The sequence below is a fragment of the Carassius carassius genome, chromosome 45 (assembly GCF_963082965.1).
Source record: "Carassius carassius chromosome 45, fCarCar2.1, whole genome shotgun sequence".
Lineage (NCBI taxonomy): Eukaryota > Metazoa > Chordata > Actinopteri > Cypriniformes > Cyprinidae > Carassius > Carassius carassius.
In genome coordinates, this window is record NC_081799.1 from 7,161,762 (window position 1) to 7,184,968 (window position 23,207).

The following is a 23,207-nucleotide window of genomic DNA, read 5'->3' on the forward strand; positions in this document are numbered from 1 at the left end:
TTTCTTTACTTTTCCTTTCTTTTATTTACCTTTTCTTTTCTCGTCCCGTCCCATCCCATCCCATCCCTCTTTCATGTTCTTCATAATGTCTTTAATTTTTTCCTTTTCTTTTCTTTTCTCGTCTCGTTCCTCTTTCATTTTCTTCATAATGTCTTTTTTCTTTCTTTTTCATGCATTGTCCTGTCTTTGCTTCAGTTTTTCTTTATGCTCCTTTTGTATTTTTGCTGTTATGATTTTTTTTTATTAATTCATTTTTGGCTTGCTTCTTTCTTGTTCCTTTTTTGTCTCTTTTGTTTCCTTATTTTTTGGTTATTCCTTCATTCCATTCCTTGTTTTTAGTTCTCTCTTCTCCTTGCTTCCTAATTTCCCTGGCTTTCCTCTTACCCTTTTTTATTCCCACTCTTAACTTTGTGACCTAAATTCTCCTCCTTTTCTGCCCAGGGATACAAAGTTGCTGTATGGCTCATGAACGCAGATACTGGCAGATAAATTTTTCAGTTGGAAAGATTAGAGATGGCCCATTGTTACCCGTCTCCCGGCAGAAACAATTTTCAGCGCATTATTTCTCATCACACAATCATGCGTGCTGCAGTGATACTGAAGTGCACAGAGAGCCGCGGCACTGCCAGCTCAGTCTTGGCAAGATGTCCATCGACGGAGGTGGAGCATGAAGCATATGGTCGTCAGTTTCAAGAGTGCTCAGACGCAGCGGTTGAGTGCCCACTAAAGACTGAATTATAATTTTGGAATTGGAGGGAAAGAGCGGGTGATTAACAGTGATTGTTTTCATCTATTGTGCTTCCAGGACTAATAAATGGTAGATCTGTATGACCTAGAGCTGCTTTCATAGTCACTTTCCTCATGATCCTTGACTCATGCATTGTCAGGAACTGCTCACTGACCACGTCCATCAGACCAGTTGAGATTATTACATTATTGCCTTATCTCAGCTGTTTGACTGTGATAACTGTGCACTTTAAATTCTAGGTCACATGTTGCTGTTTCAGATTTAAATGAGTGTCTTTATTTACTGTTTTTAAATTTTAAATAGCCTAATATATTTTCTAGATATGTTGAGCATTTGACCTGACCCTCTGGAATATTTTTCAAAGCCTCAAAGGAAAACGTTTATTTCATTTCTTTTAAATTCTATATGAATTTAGTTTCTTCTTAATTTAATTAAACCATATATATGGAATCCTTAAAAATGAAACTGAAAAAAAGAGAAAAATAAAATGTATTTCATAGGGTCCTAAAAATTTATTTTGTTAAATTTGTAATAAATTAATGTTAACTTAAATTAATTAGACAAGCTTTTTGAATAATAAAATTCTATTTAACCATTACAACAGAGTCCAGAAAAATAAAATACAATTTGGAAATAAAATAGAATACGTATTGGGAATAAAATAAAAAAAAATAAAAAAAAAGGAAATAAAATTTAAAATAAACTGGAAATGTCTTGATCATGACATCACTATAGCTTTAATTTGTATTCATAGAAGAAGGAAGTTTCCGTGAATAAAACACAAGGCAGCTGCTGTGAGATTTGAGAAGATTAGAGAATAAAAGCAGTAGACTGTTGGATTCACATTGCAACTCCTGTTTTATTATAATGCCAGAGGTCGTATGTTGTGTGCTCTCGTTAGACACATCTGCATCAACTCTCTGCATCACGTGATTTAATTGAAAAATGATTGCTCGTTGAGGTGCGTTTGCTTCTGGTGATGGCACTAGCACCATGTTAGGGACCTTGCTTTTCTTGCTTTTCTTTTCTTTTCTTCCATCTCTAAATGTGGATCATAGCGCAGCAGTGGAAATGGATTTACCCTGTGACCAGCAACACTGGATGGTGATTTCATGATGACGGCTGCGGTTCTTGTTTACAGAGCTGGGAGGTCGTGTCATTTCCTCCCCCGCAGCCGTGGAGTTGAGTGATCATCGGTAAACTGGTGCATGATGCTGAACTGCGCCTGTTATCTGTAGTTCTCTCTCTCTCTCTCTGAGAGATAAAGCGAGCGCGGTGTTGTTGTTTTCCCACCGGAGTCTGTTGAGGATGTAGATGTATCAGCATGATTCACAGAGCGCTGAGATGATGGAGAAAAGCAGCCCACCTTGTGCATCCAAACTGTCACTGCTATTAACTCTCACACACCACAGCCCAGAGCCTCAACTGGATGTGATCATGTGATACTGGTTTGTGCTGTGACATGTGGCTTAGTAGCCTACATTAACACGAAGAAACACAGACACAAATAAATGAATACACAGTTTGCCATTCAAGTGTTTGAGATCAGTAATATTTATGAATATATCAGTAATGTTTTTGAAAGTCTCTTATGCTTCTCAAGGCTGCATTTATTTTATAATAATTTATATATATTTTTTTATTTAATTTTATAATAAAGTATTTATAATACATATTTTTACAATAAAAAAATATATATTGTACAATGTAATTTATTCCTGTGATGCAAAGCTGTATTTTCAGCATCATTACTCCAGTCCTCAGTGTCACATGATCCTTCAGAAATCATTCTGTGTTAATTTGCTGCTCAAGAAACATTATTATTATCAAAGTTGAAAACGGTTGTTTTTTATTTATTTATATTATTTTTATTTTTGAAAAGACAAAGTTTTGGATTCCTTGATGAACAAAGTAAAAAAAAAAACGGCATTTAAAAAAATATATTAATTAATAAATTTTAAATTAACTTAAAATACATTTTTTATTAAACATTTATATAAAAAAAATGTGTATATATATTATATATAATGTATTCAATTTAACAGTATATATATATATATATATATAAATGTATGTGTGTGTGTCATTTTATCTGTAAAAACAACTTGCTTTCTACCAGTTATTATGACTGAACATTTTAAATTAGGCTACTGTACTTCTAACCGAAGTACCTGTTTATTATCTGTGACTTATAATGTGGAGATAGCCATCAATATTTGTGACGATGTATTTTAAAGATTTTCACGAATACAGCACTTTTGTGTCTTGTCTGTGTTTGTGTTCTTCTTCAGTAAGGGTTGAATAAATTCTCTTTCTTTCTTCAGGTCCAGAAACAACAGTGAGTCTGTGCTGTGTGAGAAGGTCTGGACAGGAGCGGGACGTGAGCGCTGAGGGTACGTGACCCCTCTCTCTTGACCTCTCGAACAAGCCGTCCTGATTGGGTCAGCATTCCTATCGACCACCGCATCATTCTCAGATCTGCACACTCAGGTTTATTTGGAGGACATGCTTTATGGGTGTGGAGCACAGAAACTCTTCCCCCACTGCTTATTTTGGGAATAATTAGTACAGGGTGGTCTGGACGCGGTTCAAGTGTTGAGGCTTAGTTTGTCAGAATGTATTGGCCCTCACAGCCGCTGGTGTTTGTTGATGAAACAGAACCGTGTTAGTGGGAAATGCCATGTTTTACACCATTTACAATCCATATGGAAGTTGGGATGCAATTGGACAAAGTTTGCATGCTTGTTTCCATGTACCTCTTTGGAGATGTTTAGTTAAACGTGAACGGTTTACTCCCGAGAACCTGTTTGAGCCTTCTCTTTCCCTAATGGGATAGTTCACTGAAGAAAAATTCATGAAAAAAATTGTCAATACAATGAAAGTAAATGGAGACCAATGCTATTTTTTGTATCTAATTGATGTTTAATATTTGTTTTATTGTATCAAAATTATATATTTTTACAGTGAAATATTACACTAGTAATATTTGTAGTGCTTTTTAGCAGTAATAATAATAATAATAGGCTTTTTTTCTTAAGTGCACAATTTTATTGTGCAGTAAAATAATAAAATAGTAATTTATTTTGTTTGTAGAAATTTTTATTTGTATTTAGCAATGATAATAAGTTATTTTTTCTTAAATGCACAATTTTATTTTGCAGTAAATATTAAAATAATTTTAGAATTTTGTTTAATTTTAGTGATTTTATATTATTATTGTTATTATTATTAATCAAATTTTTTGCAGTGTAATATAAAAATAGTAGGGCTGGGCAAGTTAACCTGTTATTATCGCGTTAATGCATTTACTGATTAACGCCGACAATTATTTTATCATACGTTAATGCAGTTTTTTATTATTATGAAAGTTCGTTGCTCACGGTCTCTGAATACACATACAGACAAATCATGGGTCACAGGAGGGGATGCTCCCGATCAAATTATTTATGCTAAGCATCAACATTCACAAACCACTGTTATTTTTAACAGAAAAGAATGCAATGAGCTCGTAATCATGACTTTATGGTTTATTATTTTGAGTTGTATGGTACGCGGTAACACACGTCCTTCTCACAATATATTGGTTTATACGTCTATCGCTTTTGCAGCTCAGAATTGTTCACACAATAATGCAGCACGTATCAGAAGATCTGCGCTCCAGCGTGGTTAGCGCTCACACTCACTGATCTATATATAACTGTACCGCGCTCTTGCCCTCCTCCATCGTGCAGGTCTCTAATAGGAAGATGTCTGTTATAGTGTTCTGATCGAGGCTCGAAGCATAACTTATAACAACATATAAAATATGTTCAATAAAAACATTAATGTCCTGGCAGTGACAAATAGCTTGATTTATATTTATATATTTTTCATTTTAAATATATTTTATATTTATTTAGTTACATTAATCTTATAAGTTGAGATTTAGGCTACAATAGATATTTAACTGCTACTATGTAAAAGGAACACTGCTGTTAAAAGCTCTTTATTTGTTTAAAGTGTTTGCAAACCAAATGTTATTACACTTTTGTTCATATAGCAGTAGGCCTACTTTTAAAGGAAAAAAAGTGCACAATACACTACTTTTGATTGCATTAATAGTTTTGTGCATAACAATGCGATTAACCGCAGACAATAATAATCACAGTCTTGCAGGCAGCCCTACCAGATTGTGTTACTCCCAGAACAGTTTTCAGGACGATCTCAGATTGTTCCGTTCTGATGGGTTACAGATGTGAGTCTCAGCATTGCTCATAATCTACAGCTGAATCAGTATAGAGAGCTGGTGAAGTGATCACACACCTCTCTGTCTGCACAGGGATGGCTCATTCTCAAACATCCACTGACAAAGGAAAGGCCAATACACCTACTAAGTTGTGATTGTGAAGTGAAGGGCCTTGAGCAAAAACTAATGAAGTAATGCTTGTGGATGGCATTGATCTCGTCTTGGCCTGGGCAGAAATGTACCAATCAAACATTGTGTTGATTCTGTTGGTCCTGGCTCTGTGCTGGAGTGGATGTGGAGAGTGGACTCAGGTAATGGAGTGTGTCACTGTTCTACAGACCAACACGCTCCGAAATGGTGGCTAATCAGTCTCTGCTGGTTTAAACTACAAGTGTAAGTTGCGAAGACTAACAACTTGTGTCCGCTTGAATCCGCTTTACTCTTCTGTCTCGTAACCCTCGATTCGTTAGCAATTAACGTGATTCTCCTGCCCACAGTCTGCCATCATCACTCTACTTCCCCCAGGATGCTTGGTGGAGCAGATGCCAAGCCCCGCCCTCAGTACCACACGCTCACACACACTCACGCACGCTCACACACGCTCAAACACACTCACACAAGCTTGTTTTTGTGAAAAGTGGTTTCATCCCATAGGTGTAATAGTTTTTATACTGTACAAACTGTATATTCTATGGCCCTACACCAACCCTACACCTAACCCTAACCCTCACAGGAAACTTTGTGCATTTTTACTTTCTCAAAAAAACTCATTCTGTATGATTTATAAGCGTTTTGAAAAATGGGGACATGGGTTATGTCATCATAAGTCACCCTCTCCTTGTAATACCTGTGTCATACCCATGTCATTATACAGTTGTGTCCTGATATGTCACAAAAACAAGAGCACACACACGCACATATGCTGACACATGCTCACACACACTCAGACACGCTGACACACACTCACACACACTCAGACACGCTGACACACACGCTCACACACACTGACACATGCTCAGACACGATCACACACACTCACACACACTGACACATGCTCACACACACTCAGACACGCTCACACACACTCACACACACTCACACACTCACACACACTGACACATGCTCACACACACTGACACATGCTCACACACACTGACACATGCTCACACACGCTCACACACACTCACACACTCACACACACTGACACATGCTCACACACACTCACACACACTGACACACACGCTCACTCACACACGCTCACACATGCTCACACACGCACACACACACTCACACACGCTCACACACACTGACACACACACTGACACACGCTCACTCACACACGCTCACACACACTCACACACGCACACACACTGACACATGCTCACACACACTCACACACACTGACACATGCTCACACACACTGACACACGCTCACACACACTCACACACACTGACACATGCTCACACACACTGACACATGCTCACACACACTGACACATGCTCACACACGCTCACACACTGACACATGCTCACACACTGACACACGCTCACACACACTCACACACGCTCACACACACTCACACGCTGACACGCACACTCACACGGGCTCACACAAACTCACACACGCTGACACACACACTCACACACGCTGACACACACACACTCACACTCACACGCGCTCACACAAACTCACACGCGCTGACACACACACTCACACACACTCACACGCTGACACGCACACTCACACGCGCTCACACAAACTCACACACGCTGACACACACGCTCACACACACTGACACATGCTCAGACACACTCACACACACTGACACACGCACTCACACGCTCACACATGCTCACTCACACACGCTCACACACACTCACACACGCACACACACTGACACATGCTCACACACACTCACACACACTGACACATGCTCACACACACTGACACACGCTCTCACACACTCACACACACTGACACACACTGACACATGCTCACACACACTGACACATGCTCTCACACACACTCACACACTGACACACGCTCACACACACTCACACACGCACACACACTGACACATGCTCACACACTGACACATGCTCACACACACTCACACACACTCACACGCTGACACGCACACTCACACGGGCTCACACAAACTCACACACGCTGACACACACACTCACACACGCTGACACACACACACTCACACTCACACGCGCTCACACAAACTCACACGCGCTGACACACACACTCACACACACTCACACGCTGACACGCACACTCACACGCGCTCACACAAACTCACACACGCTGACACACACGCTCACACACACTGACACATGCTCAGACACACTCACACACACTGACACACGCACTCACACGCTCACACATGCTCACTCACACACGCTCACACACACTCACACACGCACACACACTGACACATGCTCACACACACTCACACACACTGACACACGCTCACACACACTGACACACGCTCTCACACACTCACACACACTGACACACACTGACACATGCTCACACACACTGACACATGCTCACACACACTGACACATGCTCACACACACTCACACACTGACACACGCTCACACACACTCACACACGCACACACACTGACACACGCTCACACACTGACACATGCTCACACACACTCACACACACTGACACATGCTCACACACACTGACACACACTGACACATGCTCACACACACTGACACATGCACACACGCTCACACACGCTCACACACGCTCACACATGCTCACACACTGACACACGCTCACACACGCTCACACACGCTCACACACGCTCACACACGCTCACACACACTCACACGCTGACACGCACACTCACACGGGCTCACACAAACTCACACACGCTGACACACACACTCACACACGTTGACACACACACACTCACACTCACACGCGCTCACACAAACTCACACGCGCTGACACACACACTCACACGCGCTCACACAAACTCACACACGCTGACACACGCTCACACACACTGACACATGCTCAGACACACTCAGACACGCTCACACACACTCACACACACTGACACACGCTCACACACACTGACACACGCTCACACACACTGACACACGCTCACACACACTGACACATGCTCACACACACTGACACATGCTCACACACACTGACACACGCTCACACACACTCACACGCTCACACACACTCACACGCTCACACACACTCACACGCTCACACACACTGACACGCTCACACACACTGACACATGCTCACACACACTGACACACGCTCACACACACTCACACACTGACACATGCTCACACACACTGACACACGCTGACACACTCACACACGCTGACACGCACACTCACATGCTGACACGCACACTCACACGCGCTCACACAAACTCACACACGCTGACACTCACACTCACACACACTCAGACACGCTGACACACACGCTCAAACACACTGACACACGCTCAGACACGCTCACACACACTCACACACACTGACACATGCTCACACACACTGACACACGCGCTCACACACACTGACACGCTCACACACACTGACACATGCTCACACACACTGACACATGCTCACACACACTGACACATGCTCACACACACTGACACGCTCACACACACTCACACGCTCACACACGCTGACACACACTCACACGCGCTGACACGCACACTCACACGCTGACACGCACACTCACACGCGCTCACACAAACTCACACACGCTGACACACACACTCACACGCGCTCACACAAACTCACACGCGCTCACACAAACTCACACGCGCTGACACACACACTCACACACACTCACACGCTGACACACACACTCACACGCGCTCACACAAACTCACACACGCTGACACACACTCACACTCACACGCGCTCACACAAACTCACACGCTCACACTCACACGCGCTCACACAAACTCACACACGCTGACACACACACTCACACACACTCACACGCTGACACGCACACTCACACGCGCTCACACAAACTCACACGCGCTCACACAAACTCACACACGCTGACACACACACTCACACACACTCACACGCTCACACGCACACTCACACGCGCTCACACAAACTAACACACGCTGACACACACACTCACACGCTGACACGCACACTCACACGCGCTCACACAAACTCACACACGCTGACACACACACTCACACACGCTGACACACACGCTCACACGCACACTCACACGCGCTCACACAAACTCACACACGCTGACACACACACTCACACACATGCTCACGGTGTGGCCAATCCTTGTGAGTGTATTCCCAGGCTGCCTCTCATATTCCTGCGTGCTCGTCTCTCTCCATCAAACACACACACTCTCTTTTTCGCCGCAGTGTCCTTGAGAATCCAATGACATTGGCAGAATGCGCCTCTATCTCTGCGCTTTCACTACATCTGACATTTCAGTGTTAATTGTTAGTCCTGCATTAGTGACAGACTAATGTTGGGTTTATTCCCCGCACACTTTTGTCGTCAGTTTAAATATTCATTAACACTTTGACAAATTAAGTTTAATTTAGATTATTATTATTATATTATTATAGTCTAGTAGTAGTAATAATAATAAACAAAACAGTAATGTATTGTATTATTTTATTACTACAATATAAATAATAAAACTAAAATAACTAAAAGTATTATTATTAAAAAAAATTTAATTGTAGTAATTGTCACAATACACTGGAACAAGGAGGCGCTGGATAACGTTTAGAATCTGACGTTTATTCAGGAAACAAGGAGATACCGAACACAAGAACATCAGGGATGACATTTAACAGTGGACAGGAAACAAGGGGCAGAACACACTATAAATACACAGACACCAATGGGACACACCTGGGAGCAAATGAACTAATTAATCACAGCTGGAAATGAATTAACACAACAAGGACCGGAACAGGAAAGACCAAATAAGGAAAACAGTGAAAAACACTGACAGTAGTAGTAGTAATAATATAACAAAGCTAATGTATTTTTGTATTACTATACCAAAACAAAACATTTAAACGAAAGTGAACAAAATAAAAAAACATTTGTATTTTTAAACAAATGTTAATATAGCAAGAAAATAATTATACATTAATTTGCATTTTATTATTATTATTGTTATTTAAAATAGTCAATATTTATTTTTTATTACAATATTAAAATTTTACATTTAAAACCCAAATAATTGAAAAACAAGTGTTAAAAATTACTTTTAATATAGCAATAAAACACTTATACTTTACAGTTAAGTTTTATTATTATTATTATTATAATTTATTCAAGCAATACAATAATAATAATAATAATAATAATAAACAAGACTTGTTTTGTTTATTGTTAAAATAATAACATATAATGTTTTTGTTTTTTTCCTTATATAAATTGTCACAATATAACAGGGACCCTACTTTATACTTTAAGTAATGATCAAGTGTTGAAGTACCTTATGTTAGAATTAAAGGTCATTTTTCACACAATTCACCTATCTGTATACCGCTGTTTTCACTGTCATAAAAACGGGCTGATGACTTCCTTGTTCTCTAAAGTCCCTCCTTCAGAAACACGTAACGAGTTCTGATTGGGCCAGCGGTTCCTGTGTTGTGATTCGACAGCAGCTGAGCACGCGCTGTCCTCCTGGAAATGTGATTGGGCTAGTTTTGAGAAGTGGGCAGGAGCATGTACTGGAGATGTACTTATAATCACAGGAGTGTTTTTACTGATGAGATGCGCATGAAAATCACATTCGATTTTTTTTGCACAGCCCTAACATCTAGTTAACAAAGCTAAACAGCGTTGCCCTTTGTGTAATAAGTTACAGAAACTGTTAAACGCACAAACTTAAATAATAAAATACACTTACCGGTTGTGGTCCATAAACAACGCCTTCTCCAGACAAAGAGGGAAATGCTCCATCTTTCAAGAATAATCTTTGTGCGAATCCGGCATTAAACTGATTGAGATTGAGGAAGCTGTCCTCAGCAAAATGTGCTGCACATAGTTTTACATGTGGATTATAATTTTCGGGAACAGAGTTAAACATAAATTTGAACCATTGATCTCTAAGTACAGCTTCCCTGGGAAAGCCAAACAAAGATGATTGGACTCAGTCTCAGAGATGAAAATAACATTCATCTCTGAAAATAACGGCGTTTCGACGACATGGCGACAAACACAAACGCAGCATTGAACTTTGAGCTTTAGAATTTTACAGATATTATTTATACTCTAAAAACAACTTTACACACTAACTAAAGTTTAAATCATGGGATCACGAAGAACGGGACCTTTAATTTTATTTATATGTGCAGTAGTATACTGTAGTATATTATTCAAATACAGTATTTTCCTGTTTCACAGTATCCTTATTTTGGTGACGTTTTCTCAAATCTGCATCTAATCAGAAATGGCCATCTGACATTTGACATCAATTCCTTGGAGCCTCTCTCTTTCTTTATGATTTCCTGTGAAGGAGTTTGGTCTACTGTGTTTCTTTGTGTAGTCTTTGTTCTCTGCCAGGCTTTGTGATTCTCGCCTCATATCTGTTTTCATCATTTTCAGATGTGTTGTGGACGGGGCTGAATAGGTCTGTCTTGAAAGGGCTGTTCAGTGGAAGACATAAACATGAGAGTGAGAGAGCTGCTTGAATTTCTTATTAAAACTCTGTCTGCCGCTGGGACTGAGGAGCCCGCGACCGCGGCTGATGAATACAGATAAACACTCGTACTCCACAGATGCATGCTTTAGCATATGCACAACTGTATCTATAGAAAATTGACTAGAACTATTTGTATACACTATACAGCGAGATGCAACACCAAAACCAAGTACATGGCAGTTGAATTCAATGCAAAGTGGTTTCATGTGGTCTTTAAACTCTGTGTGTTGTTGTGTCAGCAGTCTGTAATCTAGCATCTCAATCTTCAGCCTCTCACTGCAATAAGAGCTGCTCCATCTGTCTGTCTGTCTCTCTCTCTGTCGCTGCTCCTGTCTTGCATTCATCGTCTGCTGCTGGAAGGATGTAGCCATGACGACAGTTCCCGCGGGATGAACTGGCACAAAGCCTCACTTTTTTTTTTTTTGCCCATCTTGACTTGCAATCTCTCTCTCTTTCCCCCATTCTTTCTGTCTTTTTTTTCTTTCAGTGTTAGTATCTTAGAACAACTGTTCAAACTGGTGCTTTTCGGTGTAACACAAATTCACATTCTTTTGTCTGGCCAGCAAGCAGAAAAAATAAATAATGAATATAAAAATATAGAATTAAAAATCTAAAATAAAAATAAAAATGCTGATAAATTATTTTAAATGGGAAAAAAATATTGGTGTAGTTGTGTACTAGCTTGGCCAGTAGTAATAAAAATGAATGAATTAATCAATAAATGAGTTAAACAAAGACAAATAAATAGAAATATGAAAAGGGCCATACAAAACTAATGAAGAAAAATAACAAAATAATTAAAAATGAAGAAAATGTTTAAACCTGCAGCAAAGATTATAGAACAATAAATAAAACAAATATTAAAATATTAAATAATAATTTTAAATGGAATTAAGAACAGTGAGAAACTAAGTAAGTAAACAAAAATGAAATAATTAAAATAAACATTAAATGAGAAAAATAGTAAATGTACCCAAATTAGCCTGAAGGCATGTTTTCATTGGTAGTCCCTTTGCCAGATGGAGAAAAGAAAATAAACAACACAGAAGAACAATAACAACAAAATAGAACCAAAAATTAAGAACAACTCTCTAAAATACAATTAAACAAAATGACAGAAAAAAAGTAAATATAAAATAATTGTTGATTATGAAGAAGCCATTTCTTAAAATTATACTTAAAAGAATCAAACAATATGCATTCTCTAATTGATTGTGACATTGAATTCCACTGATGTGATGCTCTGAATGAAAAACCTCATGAAATTGAACATGGAACTGTCTGATCAACACATCCACCCATCGGTCACATTCGTCTCAGAGCACAATGATGCAGCTCTGAGTCGATGGGGTTAAAACACAGGATGCAAGGCGATGAATATGTAAAGAGGAGAGTGGTGTGCGCTGGAAATGGGGTCAGGGGTCAAAACTGCAGCTACACACAGATGAACACATCCTCCTGTTTCTCTGGTGCTGCATCTGATGGCCCCGGGGCCGCTGAACTCTGCTAGGGATTCAGCACTTTGCTGAGACAAGCTGATTTTCACCTCCACACACACACACACACACACACACACACACACACACACACACACAGCTCTTAAGCCCCATATCTGTTTTCCATTCACATTGTCACTGAACCTCCCAGGAGCTGCACACCTCCATAACTAAGAATGAGCTTACGTTTGTAAAAGCGTACTACCAGCGCTTGACACAACATTTAATATATTTACCATGTTTTTGTTGACAAAATATTTTTTTTGCCATTGCTTTATGATATTTGGCATGAATATATTTTAGGAGAAATATATGTTGGTATATATTGCTGTTAGTTGCTGCATATTGTTGTATTAGAGCATATAAATGAAAATGAGCAAACATCATTCATTGTTTAATTTATTTCTGCAAATATATTTTGTTAGGTTAAAACAATAGTAATTTACAGAAATATAATTTTTTTTTTACTGAAACATTTTAATACACAAATGGCATGCATGGATTTCTTTAACATTGAAAAATGATTTAAATCATTGAATCTGTTTGTTAAAATATGCAGTTTGAACTGATTCACACAAATTAATTAACCTAAGATTCGAAGACAAAAGCACATCCGAAATAAAGCCAAAGTACATGCTCCTAGGTGTTAATTTTGCCAAATTAAAAGTGGGATAAAATAATTGGAGTATTCACAGTTAAATCATTCTGTATGTATATAATGAATATTAAATATATCTCTGGTACCTACAGAATAACACTTTCACATGCTATTAAAAAAGAACAAAAGGGTGGCATTATTCAGTATATAATGTGCAGAAAGCTTGGATTTTATTCTGAACATGGAGGCAGACAGGAAATGCAAACTCAATGATCTTTTTACTTTCTACTCTTTCACTCCCCTTCAAGATGCATTCATAAGTGCAGACGGCTCTGAAAACCAAAGTGGGGAAAAAATCTGAAAAACGATGTTTAGCAGTTCTGCTTCCTGTGGTATGGGGAGCTCTTTACAGCCATTGATCCTCAAGGTCTGGCACAAATTCCCCGCGTCTAATGAGGTCGCTTTATTGGGAGCGTATGAGCCGTGCACTCAAGGTCAGGGCCGCCTATGAAAGCGCACGTGTGGGTGTCTGAATAAACCCGCTTCCCTCGCTTGATAACCAAACATTTCATTCCTTTCTTTCTAATGCCATCCGACTTCAGAGGGGCCTGGAAAACCAGGCCGCTCGGACTGCCGAATTAGTGAAAAATTCATGCTCTGAATCCAAAGAGAGTAAACCGATATTTTAGAGAGAGATGGCCACTGAAATATTTACAACATCACTCAATCTGATTGACCGTAGATTGCTTGTCCCAGTGCATTGTGGGTCATGGTTAGCGCTGGATAGCGGAGGGGGTGGGTTATTCTGAGCTAGGCGGTGAGGGATCACGCTAATGAATTGGTGTTGTCGAGTGACATGCCCAAATTGACCCGGAATGAATGGATTCTCTGATCCGCTTCGACATGGCTCTGAAGTGCACAAACACGCTCTGTTTTTCCTCTTTCGGCTTAGCCACACTTGTTCTATATTCCTCTTTCTGCATAAACTGTCTCGCCACTTTACAAACACACCTCGCAGGAGCGGTTCCTCAGCTGGCACCGGATGGAGCGGCAGGGGGCGGCCCGCTGGGTTGATTGCAGTATGAACAGATGGTACCCGTGATACTGAGCAACAGTGACCCAAGGTTGGACGCGACTCTAAAGGGGAGCTGATGCACCGATCCACTCTGTGCGTCAGTGTGTGAAGATAAAGCGCAGAGAGAGGAGTGAGCCATGTGCTGTTATATAAGGGTCCTTTCAAAGGGTCAAATGATAGGAAACACAGGGCACTAAGATACGTTTTATTTTTTACCAAAAAATTAAAAAATTTTCCATTTGAATTTTTCAGGACTCCTTTATAATGGTTAAATTGAATTGTATTCATCCAAAAGCATGTCTAACTAATAGGGCGGCTCAGTGGTTAGATCTGTTGTCTCACATCAAGAAGGACCCCGGTTCAAGGACAGAAGGGCTCTCTTTGTGGAGTTTGCATGTTCTCCCTGCATGTCTGCATGGGTTTATGCCGGGTGCTTCGGTTTCTTCCCACAGCCAAAAGACATGCAAGTTAGGTTAACTGAACATTCAAAATAGTCCCAGATGTGTGTGTAAAGACAAGACTTGTGTATGGATTAATTGGTTCTCGCCATGGATATAGCCATAGATGCTGGAGTGGCATTAAGAAATAAACATGTCTAACTAATTAAAATCATGAAACTTGCAACATTTTCCTTCAATTTATTAAAAGTTTAACAAAAATTACATTTAGGACCCCTTTTTTTTTCACACTATATGTTTCAGTATTACCCAATTCTGTTGCTATAGCATGTCTTATTTGAATAGGGGTGGGAGAAAAGATTGATTCTCTGATGCATCACGATTCTCTCTTCAATGATTCAGAATCGATTCTGAGCTTATTTTTCCAGCTTATGGCACGTGTGCGAGTAGAGATGCGGTGGGCTTCATTGAACATAATTTGCACTGTGAGACATGTGCACATTGCTTGACAATCTGTGCTTCCACCCACCGTGTTTTATTTTAGATATGCTTAAATTTATGCCGTTTGGAATGCAGTACTATTAGATGCACGAAGCTTGTGCACTGACAGACTTTCTGCTGCGGTTAAATGCACTTTCATTTTCAAATACTTTTATACAAAATTGATGTACACACAGTCAGTTTTGTTTTCAGAGCAGGACAAAACATCTGATGTCGAAATAGATCTGTGCCTGAATGCGGCCACTTTCTATGATCGTAGGCTGCTTCAATGAGCTTCCAATGAGCTTCCAATGGCAAAGTGACGAACAGACGTACACAAGTTTTTTTTCTGTTAATTATGTTTATGCTTCATGAGAGATATTTTGTGAGTAATTATGTATTTAAAAAATGTACTAATTGTCTTTAGTTAACTATAATAGTAAAGATTTATGCTCGTATGTGACAGTATAATCGTAAAGATGTATGCTCGTATGTGACCGTATAATCGTAAAGATGTTTGCTCGTATGTGACCGTATAATCGTAAAGATGTATGCTCGTATGTGACAGTATAATCGTAAAGATGTATGCTCGTATGTGACAGTATAATCGTAAAGATGTATGCTCGTATGTGACAGTATAATCGTAAGGATGTATGCTCGTACGTGACAGTATAATCGTAAGGATGTATGCTCGTACGTGACAGTATAATCGTAAGGATGTATGCTCGTACGTGACAGTATAATCGTAAAGATGTATGCTCGTACGTGACTATAATCGTAAAGATGTATGCTCGTACGTGACAGTATAATCGTAAAGATGTATGCTCGTACGTGACAGTATAATCGTAAAGATGTATGCTCGTACGTGACAGTATAATCGTAAAGATGTATGCTCGTACGTGACAGTATAATCGTAAAGATGTATGCTCGTACGTGACAGTATAATCGTAAAGATGTATGCTCGTACGTGACAGTATAATCGTAAAGATGTATGCTCGTACGTGACGGTATAATCGTAAAGATGTATGCTCGTACGTGACGGTATAATCGTAAAGATGTATGCTCGTACGTGACGGTATAATCGTAAAGATGTATGCTCGTACGTGACGGTATAATCGTAAAGATGTATGCTCGTACGTGACGGTATAATCGTAAAGATGTATGCTCGTACGTGACAGTATAATCGAAAAGATGTATGCTCGTACGTGACAGTATAATCGAAAAGATGTATGCTCGTACGTGACAGTATAATCGAAAAGATGTATGCTCGTACGTGACAGTATAATCGTAAAGATGTATGCTCGTATGTGACAGAATAATCGTAAAGATGTATGCTCGTATGTGACAGTATAATCCTAAAGATTTATGCTCGTATGTGACAGACAGAATGGTAGCTGTTAGTCTAACTTGTAACGTTATGTATCTGTCATTAATGTAAGTACAAGCACAAGCCTATGTCACTATGTGTAATCAATATCAAAGATACAGCTATTCATTTAGCTGATGCTATAAGTGAAAGTGGCCAGCTGTATTTTGATTTGATTTCCTTTTTTTTTTGAACATATAAATACAATTACAATAAAAAATAAAAAAATCTGAGAAAAAAAGGATAATAGTAAAACAAAACAAAAAACATATAAACAACAAAATAAAAATTCCTTATTTTTCAATAAAAAAAAATTGATTTACAAGTACTAAAGTTTTTGTCATAAGTAGGCTAACAAATAACCAAAACCTTTGCCACAGCAATTATAACGCGGGACAAATTCAATATCACCAATGGCTATCACAGGGTTGTTTTCAGTTCCATCAGAAAATATTGTCAGAGTAACTAAATTACATTAGCAATGGTCATACAGGTCAACTTGCAGCACGTGTAACTTAGTCCACGATATACGTGAAGAACAAATGACGAATCATTTTTACTGAGGTAATATTAGGCTACTGTCTCAATTACGTTTCAAATTGCCATAATGGGCGTGCTAATGTAGTTTTCCTCAGCGTCTCAGCATAATGACAGAGAAACGGGCTCCTATAATGCATTGCTAATGTTAGCATATGTCCATGTGAGCTAACGTTATGTTACTTTGCACAAACATGCATAACTTTGTTCGACTGTCACGAATATATGAAATGTCCATTGACATCAAGTACAAGTTAGCCAAGCATAGATGAATCTTACCTGTCCAGGAGAAAATTAGCAACGTTGGCGTCTGTGTTCAAATTCTTCTCCGTTTTCAGCCGCCTCCATCTTTCAAAAGCATCTCCAATACAAATTCTGGTTTTATTTCGGACTTTGTCACGACGAATTTCTGAATTATAACGAGGTATTTTTGATTTAGTAACATTAGACAGTTTTGTCCGACTGGAGTTAGGGTAGGTTGAAGCAAAGCTGGCAACACGGATCCCGAAACACTACTGACTTTGTGATTAGTAGATAGGTGGAGGGAGGCGCGTCAGGCCAAAACACAAAATGTCAACATCAGTTGAGGGCTGCAAGTCCACTTTTTAAATGACAATATCCTGGCCGAACTACTGTTGTCAGTGATACAAGTATTTGAAATGAACATGATTTCTTAATGTCTAGTGACGCATCAGGGCCATTTTATGATTAATTGAAATAGATTTCTTACATACAGCTCCTTTAAGATGTAAAGTTGTAAAGATTTATTTGCACAGCAGATTAATAAATTGGGGAAAAAAATGTAGATCACGAATCATTTTGAAATTAAATCATGATTCCCAGAATCGGAATTGGATCGGATCATGAAGTGCCAGAAGATTCCCACGCCTAATAGATGTACAGGTTGTATGATTACATTGTGATGCATCGATGCATCATTAATCGTAATCGAAATGAATCGTGGGCCTCTGAATCATAATCAAATCGTGAGATACCCATAGATTCCCACCCCTATATTTGAATGCATAAAAACAACTTAATTTATTCAAATTTATTCTTACAATAGCATTATAAAATGTTTTTGTTTTCCACAGAAATTCTGTTGTGTATTTACATTTTACTAGATATCAGATGAAAACAAAACCATTTCATTTTTAATTTTTTTTGGCAAACATTAAAATTTAATTATTCTTTAAAAAATAAAATTAACTATTTTAATAGTTGTAGTAGTATGTACATTCCGTCAAACAATAGAAATATATTTCTTGCTCAATGTCTTCAAGTTAAGCCAAACTTTTATTTTGACGGGTTGCCTGGAATACCTTTTATATTTCTGTGTATGTATGATATAATGCTAGTTTTACTCGCATGAAATGGTAAAATGCTCATGAAGTGACTCTCGGAGCAGTTTTGGAGATGTTGTTCATGTATTTATGTCCTCATTAGTGGGACGACAGACACTGAAATCACTGCGAGCATCACGTTTGCTTCAGTATGTGTATAGTAAACAAAACCACGCACCTGCGCCATTCATCCACACAGAGACACGCAGAACATATGGGATTCATATTTAAATGGTCTTTTTGCAGCAGAATATTTACAAATACTAGTCCATATCGCGATTCGATTAAAGTGTAATGACCTGCTTTTGATTAATTCATCCAAAGTTTGACAAATTCCATGACATTCTGCGTTATACAGTATATTCCGGTTTTATGACTGGATTCCGTCCAGGTTTTTTATTTATTTATTTATTATTTTTATTATTATTATTATTCCACAGTGGAATTAGTTAATGAATTGGACTGAATGATTTCTTTATAATATTTTGTGAGAAATTCACATTAACACCTATTTGGTCATTATAACAGACAGTATCTTAAAGGTACAGTGCCAAATACAAACGGTTTAATTCCAGGTGCGGTGAGAGGGTGAAAAGTAGTCACGTAAAACTAAAATATGACTGTTAGTTAAGGAAACTTTAATCTTTTATAAGACTTCTTCAAGGAATGAGATAAAATACTACAAGTATGGTCTCTTATAGTGAAAGTCATGACATTTGCCAAGTATGGCAACCCATACTCTAAATTGGTGCTCTGTATTTATCCCATCCAAGTGCACACACACAGCAGTGAGAAGTGAACACACACCCGGAGCAGTGGGCAGATATATATCCAGAGCCCGGGGAGCAACGGGGGTTCAGTGCCTTGCTCAAGGGCACTTCAGCTATGGGTATTGAGGGAGGAAGAGAGAGCTGTTCATTCACTACCCACCACCTACAACTCCTGCCAGCACCGAGACTCGAACCTGCGACCTTCTGGTAACTAGTCCAACTCTCTAACCATTAGGCCACAGCTGCCCCATAGTAAAGTGTTCCTGCAGATTGTCTGAGCTGTGATGTATCATCTCTTTGAAATCTGTTTGGAGGAAACAGGAAGATGATGTTTTTGGGGTTGACCGCTGTGCTGTGTTTAACTGTTGTCTTGGCTCAGTTCTACTCTAGAGCCTCTTTGATTTTGATCAGCGGGATACAAAGTGTTGAGCGACCTGAATTTACACACTCACACTCACACACACTCTTGCTCTGCCTGTGTGAACACACACACACACACACACACACACCACACACATTAATATTTCAATCATCTGCTTTTCTTTCTTGTCAAGTGTTGTTTCCAATCTTTTCCTCAGTCTCTTTCCTGCATCTATTCACTTCATTGAGTTTCCCTCTGCCCTGCTCTGTTTCCTTTTAATTTTTTCTGTACATCCTTCCTTTATTAAAGTTTTTATCAATACTGTATCTTAACTGGAAGTGCTAAACAAGTGTTGTATGCATTTCCTCTCTTTGTCCATTAACACTTTTCCAGAGATCTAATCCACTCTAAATGGCTTTCACTTTAAGCTCCTGTTTTGTAACATGGGCAGCTGTATTTTTTTATCACTTTTACAGTGCTACTGTAGCTGCTGAAAAATCAAAGCATCCTGGGAAGTCTGTAGAAGTCTTTGTCTTTATAGTCCAGCCACTGAGAAACTCGAGAAACAACGTTTTTGTGCTTGTGAACTGGACTGTCACATTTTTTATTTTTCTATAATTTATATAATTTTTTAAATAAAATTATAACTTTTGATCATGTAATTTATGCAAAAAACACATACACCATACAGAGAAGTTATTAACACAAAACTATATATATATATATATATATATATATATATAGTAATAATATTTCAGTTTTACTGAATGTTTTATCAGATAATTTTAGCCTGCTAACCAGAAGACATTAAAAAAATTAAAAGATCTTGCTGATCCCAAAACAGTGTTTATATTTTAAAATGAGAGTAATTTAGATCTTAATGATACTGTGCTTTGTGTTCTGTGTGATTGCACTGCTCCAAACATTTCATGACATTTCTATATTAGCTTCATTTCATTTTCAATGAATTTTGAAATGTGCATTTGTCTAAATGTTCTGGTGTAAATGAGTCTGGTGTGCTCAAATGGGATTTTTGGAGTAATATTGTGCTATATTGTGTTTGTTACAGTGTGCACTAGTTACAGTTAGAGCCCTTAATGTTTCATTATTTTGTTTAGCGACTTTGTAATTGATCATTGTTTTAATTATTGGAATAAATGCTGTAAATGTAATTAATTGTAATAAACGATGTGGAGTTTTTCATAGCTTGCGACCAATAACTTTTTAGTAGCTTGACTGTAGTTTACAAAGGCAGTAGCCTTCTGTGAGCTTTATTGAAACCTAAAATCTAAAAAAGTGCATATAATCTTAATGTCTATAAAAGCAGCCATAATCTCTTGAGTCCAAAGACATTCTCTGTATGTTTATTTCAGAGCAACTACTTTACCAGCCATTAAATTAAAACAATTTTAATAACACAAAAACTGAATGCATTTGTGTTGTTTAGGTTTTTGTGTGTGTGTGTGTGACATCAAAGAAATCAGTTTGATGCGACTGGTTTAATAAAACCAGTCCAGTTTGCCGTTCCTCGTTGGGAATGTCCTATCAAGACAAACGAGTGAACCAATACTGTAGATCAGGTTTATTCCCACACTAATGTCTGAACATTTAACCCAAGCCAATGTGTTTAGTAAACCTTTTATTAAGAAGTTGAATTATTTCATTTGAACATTGAACATTGAAATGAATTACAAACATGTTAGATGGAAGTATTGAAAAATGACAACGCAGCTTAATCCTGTCAGTATAATATTGAGTTGTGTTTGCTCTGATGGATCTCTGCGTCTGCTGTGCATCTGTTAGTCAGCGTCACATTAGGCCGTCAGAACGTGATTGAGGAAGTTGCAGTACTGTAGAAGTGAGACAAATGAGAATTATGCGAGAGAAAAGTGAGTCTAAGTGAGAGATTGCGGATGACAACAGGAAGTTGCTGGACTCTACTTTGTAATCTCTCTATCCTTGTTATCCTCCTCTCCCTCATTTCTGCCCCTACAGGGTGGACCTAAAGTCAGCAGGAAGCACCTCTCCATCTGAAATATTGACAATGCAGTTTGTTTATTGATGTCATCCATTCTCCCTATAGCGTGTTCAGCGTTTTTCTTCACTGCCAGATCAACAAATGCGTGAAGCTGCACTTTCTCTCGCATTGCCACTTCAACACAAGCCATTTTTTAATCAAGACACCTCTCCAGATTTCAGGAAGACAAGATGATGATGATGATGTCAGTAAATGGACATGGCTTTCGGAAGAGTTTGTTTGCATCGTGTTTATTGTTAACAGTTAGTGTTATTCTGGCACCTTTAGTATTTTTCTGCTTGCTTTGAATGAAGCCGGTTGTTAAGAGATTTATGCATCTGTTCATGATGATCTTTTTAGTTGGCTAAATTTACCTCGGCATGGTGCTGCTGTAGAAGTGTTTTGAAGCATTTTCTAATTGATTTTAAGTATTTGAACCCTGAGAAGAACAGGTGAAAGGGTTTTGCTGTAGTGTCCTGTTGCCTGGTTGGAGTTGGAGGGAAAGTATTTGTCCACTTCGGGGGGGCTGAATTTCTGAGATGTGCCTCAATTTTCAGGGTGTTTTTGTTCAGTTTTACAGATTTATAATCAAAAAAGACTTTAGTGCACATAAACATAACTTTTTTTAAAATGTGATTTTAAAATTTTTCTCTTCAAACCTGGATTGAAAAGTTTCCTCTTGTTTTTTTTTATTTATTTATTTAATAGATCCTTATGAAGTGATATCTTATTTCTTACAAAGCTAAATAAATAATTAGATTTTTTAAATGAAATATTATTGCAGTTTTCTATTTTAACATACTTTAAAATGTAATGTATTCCTGTGATCAAAGCTGAATTTTCAGCACCATTAGTCTTCAGTGTCACATGATCTTGAGAAATCGTTCTAATATGCTGCTGTGCTGCCTATGTCATATAAATAATATATATCTGAAAGTATATTAAAATAGGAAACCAATATTAGAAATTGCATATTATTAGAAAATGAATACAGCCTAATTCATGGCATTGTGAAAAAAGTAGTAGTTTTTACCTTTTTTAACTTTATATTAAAATAACATTATAAATAAAAATT

At 38.4% G+C, this 23,207-nt stretch overlaps 1 protein-coding gene across 4 annotated transcripts in view; it reads left to right on the top strand.

The window, feature by feature from the left end:
* LOC132127870 (spermatid perinuclear RNA-binding protein-like) overlaps positions 1-23,207 on the top strand; it is a 99,873-nt gene that overhangs the window by 27,927 nt on the left and 48,739 nt on the right. For 3 of the 4 annotated variants that reach the window (XM_059540060.1, XM_059540064.1, XM_059540061.1), the window contains exon 2: positions 3,073-3,141. The exons of the other annotated variant lie outside the window; for it this stretch is intronic. The gene's annotated coding sequence lies outside the window, so the exon portion shown is untranslated. The remainder of the gene's footprint in view (positions 1-3,072; positions 3,142-23,207) is intronic. 4 annotated transcript variants of the gene reach the window in all.